Here is an 8,348-nt window from a genome sequence, read left to right as displayed (position 1 = left end):
AAACATTCTCTTTTTGCACGCTTCTCTGGCTACATGCTGGAACTATTATATTTCATTTGATTCATTGTTCAATAACCTAGACTATCATTACTAGTCTGAATCCTGTATGAGACACACATATGAGTAAGCATTGTAGTTATAGTGCTGTGCAGTGAATCCTGGGCCAACCCCCAATCCCCACTTACTGGGCAGTAGCCACTGCAACTGATGGGGGCCCATTCCTCTGTCTCTCAGGAAGAGGCTGGCTGATGTTCCCATGAGCAATCTCCATTGTGACAGGCAAAAGCAGCTTCCCTGACACAAATCTCCCTCACACTGGATTTCACTTGCATGGGCAGTAGGGGTGGGATGAGGATGGCAGCCAGCTGCTTGCTGAGTAACAGAGAACAGACCCCATTTATCTCAACAGTGCTTTCCAGTAAGTGTGGATTGGAGGTTATTCATTGTCCCTATGTAGCCCCTACTATTGGCTATGTAGGGAACATGACTAAATCACAGAGAAAGCCTATGGCCATCCAGCCTCTTTTTAGAAAGCTCCAAAGAAAGAGACTCTGGGGCTTGATATGACAACCTCATGCCACACCCCTGATCCGGCCTTTTGCAGGCATAAAAAGGAGCTGCAAAAAGCAGCTACCTTGCGGTAGGACCTGGCTGGCTCCTGATTCAGCCTTGAATTCGGATGAAGTAAACTGGGTTATTTAAGTGAAGTGATAAGCTCCTAACAGTCTACAATCCAGGAAGTGATTTAACAGTCTGTAATGCAGGGAGAATTCTGAGGACTTTTAAGTCTCTTTTGGCATTATCACCCTCCCTCTTCCAAAACGAATTCCCCAAAGCAAATCCAGAAATGACCAAAAGTCCACTTTAGATTTTACAAAAAACAACAACAAGACAAACAAACACCAGAGACCCTTTCACACCATACAATTATAGCACCACAATTTTACTTTAACTGCCTTAACTTTAAGAACCTATGGAATCAGTGGCGTCACTGGGGGGGGGGGGGGCAGTGGTACAGACTGCTCTGGGTGACATTCCAGAGGAGAGTGCCACCTAGTGGGGTAGTAAACCCCAGTGGGAGTGGGTAGGTGCCTTCTGGGTCCTGCGTGGCCATGGCCACATGGAACCCAGGAGATTTTCACACAGGGACAGGATAGGGACGGGATCGCTCCCCCATCCTTATCCTGTCCATGACCCAAATGAAAGTGATAGAGCAAATCACTTTCACATGAAAGTGGGCTGAAAAGCACTTTCAGTCATTATGGTAATAATGGGTTCTTCTGTTATAAAAGTCTGGAAATGACAGTAGAAAGTGCTTTCAGCTAACGGCTGAAAGCGCTTTTGAGCCCACTTTAATGTGAATGATTTGTGCTATCACTTTTATTCGTGCTTCCCAGGTGGCTGAATTACGGGTTCAGCATGCTTGTGAGTGAAAGTAATTTGCACAGTCACTTTCACTCACACTTCTCTGCCAGGTCAATGCCGGGCTATGTATGAAAGTCTTTCATGTGATCGTGTGGGAAGGACGGGATAGGGACGGGACAATGATGCCCCGTTTCTAATGTGATAATCTCCTCAGAAGGCCATGGAAGGAGTGCTGAGAGGGCTGAACGCACCCTCACCTCGCTGCTGTGGTGCCATTCTACATGCTGTGGCAGTAAGGGGGAGCACCCCTTTGGCCCCACTCCCAGAAGCCCCACCCTCAGGAAGCCCCACCTCCCTGCACCAGGTGACACATTAGGCAAGGACACTACTGTTATTGTAAGGAATCTTGGACTTTACAGTTTACGAAGAGGAATTTCTCAGCCAGAGCACTCCTCTAGTGCCTCTAACCAAACTACAAATCTCAAGATTCCAAAAGAAGGAACCATGGCAGCTAAAGTGAAATCATAGTGTTAAAACTGTACATTGTGAAAGGCCCCTAGATGAGTTCCAAACCCCATTTTAAGCAAAATCACTGCCCTTGAAGGCAGCAACTCTTTGTTGTAAATAACAAAATAGTTAAACAGTTGTATAATTGAATGATTAAAAGAGAGAGGAGTATCTTTCTTTTTCTCTATGTATCTTCCTCTTTCCAGCTTAATAATGTATTCTCTGAGTGTGGAGCCATATAAAAACCGCATAGCATCAGATTTACAGACACACAGGATAACTTTAGGGGAGGGAAATGCTGTCAGATCCTAATATCTGACAATGTCTCCTGGGGACAGAGGAAAAACCTCCTTAAGTGAGGATAGCGCGTGTTCAGTGGTCACAGAATACAGACTGGCTATAAGTGAAGTAAAATGGAAAAATAGGGAGGATCAGGAATGGAGTCTTCTGAAAGAGATCATGGCTGGCTGCATCTGTGAAAAGAAGCACAATGTACAGCAGAATTTTGTTACAAGTCTCACTTGTTCTATAGAATATACAGATCAGTCTTGTCTGGAACACTATGGTCAGTCCCATGAAAGTCTCCAAACTAAAGCTGCCTCAACATGATATCACTGGGCTGATGAAAACTGGGTGGGTGCACAGCCAATGTGGTTTTCCCTTGTGGAACAAACAGCAAAAATACAGCCAAAGAAAGTGCCTAGGATGGAAAAGTGCATGTCTGGGGAATGAGAATATTGGTGAGTAGCGTGCCAGCTTTTGTCACCAGGATTATTTATTTTCTATTAGCCATATCCCTGAATTATTAGCCTTTATGTTTTTTGTCCACACAAGTCTTCTAGTGAATGGGTGTAGCCTGAAGGTCACTGACTATAATGAAAATTGCAATTGGCAAATGCAAGAATACTAACTGGCATCAAAAAGGCAGATTACTGACAGCAATCAATATAGCATAAAGGGAATAACATTGCAAAATGTATTGCTTTGATTCTTTTACAAAGATATACAGGGAATGCCCTGTGATTTTCCTCCCTTTCTTTTTCTTTTTCTTTCTTTCTTTTTTGGTACTCCTTTTGAATGTTAATGATTTGTGAGGATGGTCGCAGTAGGCTGCTAGCTGGGTTGCTACTACTCACTGAAGCAGAAGCTGCTGAGGAGTTGCTGAGGCAGAACTGAAATGGTTTAACTCAAAAGGAATGACAAGAGTTTTCAGCTAATTGCCTTAAAAGAACAAGCAGCAAGATGCCTCTCATGCCCTGAAAAACACAAACAAAATTCCTGTAAAGACTTGATGCTTGCTACAGAGCTTGAGGGGTTTTGCCTACTTTCTGTGTGACATGGAAATGTGATGTTCCAAAGAACGGAAATTAAACTACCTGTAACTGCTGCAGTAGGATGTGGGCAAAGTTTTCTCTGGACCAGATGAAGGTATTTTCATGCTAATCACTGAGCTTCCCTGTTACTTCTTTCGCATATGTGTATAATTTACATTTGGTCACCTATATGTATATATTTGAACTAATAGTGTCTGGATTTGCTAAGTATTAGAGAGAGGGATTATTTTTTTAAAAAATCAGCAGATTGGATTTATTGAAAACAAATCGAAATTGAACCTAATATGATGAAGTGAAGAAATGTACATCTGAGTAAACATACAATATATAACAGGTGGAAGATAAAAATGAAATTGCATGTTGCTTGTATAAAATCATATAATACACTTGCTTAGCTTAATAAAACAGTTGACTTTGAAATGTAATGGAATATCTTTTGACAAAAAATATAGTTGAAGTACTGTACACTCCTTCTGGAATGTTTTACAGTAACAACTAATTGCATGATACAGAAAAACAAAGTGCTTTGTAAGATATTTCTTAAAAAGTTGAGTGTCATATTGGGATTATTATTTATTTTCTGAAAATTTTAACCATCTTTTAATGCTAGGTAAAAAAAATCCTGATTTTACTAATGAGATTTTGCTAACTTTTGTTCACAAACATGCTTTCATGAGGAGTATCCACACTTATTTATTTTAAATGTTATTACCCACATTACTGATCTCAGGTTCTCTAGGTTTGATTCCCTGTGCTTTATAAACAGGAGTTGAAAAGAAAAAAGTGTATAGATACGTATAACAAATTCCATATTTACTGTTCTAGGACTAATTGGATGAGATTTGAGATTAATTTTTTAGAATCACAAAGGTAAATGGTACAATTTACTGGTTTGTTTTACAGAGCCTAAAGCTGGGAGCGGTGGTGGTGGTGGTTGTCTGCCTTCAAGTCATTTCCAATTTATGGGGACCCTAAGGAAAACCTGGCACAGGGTTTTCTGGAGCTGAGACTGTGTGAATCGCCCAAAGTCATCCAATAGGTTTCTGTGGCCAAGCGGGGAATCGAACCCAGAGTTGAAGTCCAGTGTTCAGACCACTTCACCTAAAAGCTCAGGTACAGAGTTTTAAAGCTTATTTTTTTCTTGCAGGTCCCCTGGGTCATGTACAAATGCCACCATGGATATAGTTAATACTTAAAGGCAGACCTGGCTTGTTGTTTTTGCACTGATTGTTGTTTATGTATGTGGGGATGTTATCTTTGCTGGTATATGGTGACTTTGGGTTCTTCTATCTTGTCTTGACAGATGTCTATACTCACAGGGCAGAACTGTGCCATTAGGCTAAAGAGTTTTACACACTATGTAGTTTACCTGTTAGAATACATAGAACCAAGTGCTGAAATGAAAAATTAAACTAAGGTATTTGTTTTTCAGAGTGCTTTTTTGGTGTGTTAAGAATGATGCTAATGTATCACTTCACGTTGGTTGCAGTTAACCCTCAACAAAATAAAAGCGAATAAATTGTCCTTTAAGAATTAACAAGCATAGGAATTAACCAAGCATGACAGCAAAAAAGCATGCAAATGGTTACAGGTGTCCTTGATCAGACTCAGACCCCCAAAATTGATGTGGGTGTGAATTTACTTGGTGTGAAAAGCCAGGAAGCTTCTCTTGTTATGGATACGCAATCTCTTTTTACTTGCAACAGGAGAGGCTGACCAAGCTTCATGGTTTGTTTATGGTATTATACAATTGATTTGTGTTCAAGAGCTTAAATACCCAAAAGGTGCTAGCTCCCATCCCCTAAGCAGGGTCAGCCCTGGTTTGTACTTGGGTGGAAGACTACCAAAGAGTACCAGGTGCTGAAAGCTATATTTCAGAGGAAGAAACTGGGAAAACCATCTCTGAGTATTCATTGTCTAAGAAAACCCTATGAAATTTATGGGGTCACTGTAAGTCAACAGGCAACTTGAAGATGCCTACACACATACAAAATTTAGTTCTTTCCCAACTGACCAGAGTGACAAACCTGGATTTTTCTTTTCTTTATCTGCCTAGAAGAGAAAAACAAATTAGAGAAGGAACTGCCTGAATTCAGACAACACAAAGTATTCTGTTCTTTTGCACAAGCTAGGGTTCTCACCAATACCTGGCTTACTTTGTTATGTGAAGTCACATAGTCGATTGGATCCAGATTTAGTCATGCTGAGAGAAACCCCCTTGTACAGAACTTGGGAAAGTTTAAGAAGAATGCATACAGGGGCATGCTGAAAGCCAGTCACAAGTGATCAGTACTAGGATGATGCTCTACCTATTTATGGATGATTTCAACATCATTATATTAATTCTTCTTAAGAACTAAGTTCCTGAAGTCTCCTAATGGAAGTCTTTAGTCTTATTCAGCATTAATTTAAATCCCAATGGTTTCAGTGGCCTTATTACAAATACAACTGAATGTAGATCAACAGATGGAGTGTCATGTTGGAAAGTTTTATTCATTTATTACCTTTTATAATGACCACTGTTTTCACATACTCAAAAAAGCATGTAACAGCTAATCAAATAATATATTTATCACAATGGTGCTATTAGTGACAGCAGCACATTAAAATTTCCATATAAAGTGGGCCAGTAGTATCTGTTTGGCTTTTGTTCTAGAGTCATGATGGATACTAAAATCCGTGGATGCTCAAATCCCATTATATACAATAAGGCAGTAAAATGATGTCTCTTATATAAAATATCAAAATCAAGGTTTTCTTTTTCATTTTTATATTTTTTTTGCAAGGATGGGGAAGAGCATATTTTCAACTCATGGATAGTTGAATCTGTGGGCGCAGAATCTATGGATATGGAGGGTTGACTGTATTACTTTTCCAAAATGTGTTTCATGCAATTTACCTACACAGGACTTCCTCACTCTCTTTATGATTTCCCCAGCTATTTAGAAGTTCTACATCTTGTACATTGAGCCTACTGGTACATAAAACCATATAGATTGCTGCTCAGGTTAAGGCTTGCTTTACTTTCCATTCTCCAAAAGAAATGCTTATCAGGCTATCTCATGTGGTGGATTGGTATTTTCCCACAAAAATGCCAGGGATCAGTACCATATTTGTGCCATATTTATTAATGTATTCACATGATTCAGTTTGGCAACCAATTACTTGTGAATGGACACCAGTCTGCAGACCACATTTTGTGTAGCATTTCTCCAAATCCCTTCTGGTCTGTATTCAGGGGGTCCATGGACATTGATTCAAACAGAATGGAGGGGTTTTTGCTTCCCTGCTAATGACCTTAGTTGTGGCAGTGGCAGCTGGACTTCTCACATGGAGCTGTTTTATTGATGTCCAATTATTTGCACAACAAACCTGAGAAGCAGGTTGGATTTAAAGAAAGAGAGAGAGGGGGGGGGGGGGGGTTGGCCAAAGTCCCCCAGAAGGCTTCAGAACATCCACAAACTAATCAATCACTAAGTTTAGAATGATGTTTAATGCACCCTGTGGCTCAGAATATTATTCTGTTACCATAGTACTTTGGCTTAGTTCTTTTAAACAGAAAATAAGAGGTCTCTTACAAAATATACATTTTTAATTTCAGTTAGAAGTATAAAAGAAAAAGAGCCAAATTTCCGTTCAGTTTGTTACCCTCTTTATGGCTGTAATGGTATGACGTAATGCGTATGGTGAATCTAAATTATGGGACTTTTTAAGTTTGTACCACATCATTGGAGCGAAGGACCTCAAAATATATTAATCTTTTTTCAGTTGGCAGTTCAGTTTTCCTGCATGGTAAAATACAGTGCTTGAAGGATTTCTCATTGTAAGTAATTGTATGGGAGCATTTTTTTAACAGGGTGGGTTACAAATCTAAATGCTTACAGTGAAGAGCAGTATAAGAGTGTATAGTTGTAATAACGGAGGACTCTATTTTGTTTTTAAATTTTTTATTAACTCAAAAAACTGTTTTACAAACTATGGGACAACATTTGTAATTTTTTTATCCTGATTTCTCCCATTCTCTTAGAAACCATCTCTCATTTTCATCTGTAGTCTCTTTTCTGTGTGCATATGGAAAGCCAGCATGGTGTAGTGGTTTGAGTGTTGGACTATGACTCTGGAAGCCAGGGTTCAAATCCCAGCTTGGCCATGAATACCCATTGGGTGGCCTTGGTGAAGTTATACTCTCTTGGCCTCAGAGAAGGGCAATGGCAAACATCCTCTCAATAATCTTGCAAAGAAAAACTTAACCCAAAGTCACCATAAGCCACCGTAGAGTTGACCTGAATTCAATAACAACAACAATCATTTTCTGTACTCATATTTTTTCTACTGCATGCTTCTTTTATCCCCCTACATTTAGTATACTTTCTATACATTGTATAGTATACTATTTTCTCTTTCTTCACCCCAGTCTCTCCGATAACCTGTGCCTACTTCATAGGTCTGTGCACTCTCAGGTAGCCATTTCAGTTTTATTGTGAATCACTTTGGAATTTTTAAAGGGAAAAGCATATACAAATGTTTTTTTGGAAAGCAAATATTCCAGTGACACAAATTCGCCACTGCACATCTCACAGTAGAAAAATAAATAAAATAAAAATAAACACAAAATTTGCCCTGATCCTTGCTTCCATCATGTATCGGTGCCAGGGCCCATTCACAGTACACAAAACGTTATCACATGGGGAGGCTCCCATCTTCCTCCCATGATTAATTCGAATTTAAAGCATCCAAATTGGGGTTCACACCCCCACACTTTTCTCCTGTCAGCCTCCCCATGTGATAATCTCCTTACCAGCGCACTTGTCTAATCTGGATCTTTTATTATTGCCAAATTGCAGCTCCATGACACTTTACTGATGGGACAAGTGTGCTGGCTGCAATTTACTGATGGAAGAAAGATAGGAAAAAAGTGTGAGGGTGTGAACCCTGATTGCGCTATTTGGACACTTTACATTCAAATTAATCATGGGAGGAGGATGGAAGCCTCCCCGTGCAATAACGTCCACAGTTATAACATTATGATTATATTTTAACTGCTATGGCAACATCTTCCATTAAATCTTATGGAATCCTAGGATTTACAGTTTAAGGAGGGGTGTCATGGTTTGAGTGTTGAACTAGGTTCGAATTCTCATT

The 8,348-nt window shown here is 39.7% G+C and overlaps 1 protein-coding gene across 2 annotated transcripts in view; it reads left to right on the top strand.

The window, feature by feature from the left end:
• The first annotated feature begins 4,255 nt into the window (after window positions 1–4,255).
• Window positions 4,256–8,348, top strand: part of CTXN3 (cortexin 3) — a 7,060-nt gene continuing 2,967 nt past the window's right edge. Inside the window, exon 1 of one of the 2 annotated variants that reach the window (XM_042454868.1) lies at window positions 4,256–4,319. The gene's annotated coding sequence lies outside the window, so the exon portion shown is untranslated. Of the gene's footprint in view, window positions 4,320–6,980; window positions 7,030–8,348 lie in introns of those variants that run through there. The other variant, XM_042454869.1, reaches the window with a different exon arrangement.

This window comes from Sceloporus undulatus, chromosome 2 (assembly GCF_019175285.1).
Source record: "Sceloporus undulatus isolate JIND9_A2432 ecotype Alabama chromosome 2, SceUnd_v1.1, whole genome shotgun sequence".
NCBI lineage: Eukaryota > Metazoa > Chordata > Lepidosauria > Squamata > Phrynosomatidae > Sceloporus > Sceloporus undulatus.
Note: the sequence above shows the minus strand (reverse complement) of the source record. Positions and strands in the feature narration are given on the sequence as shown.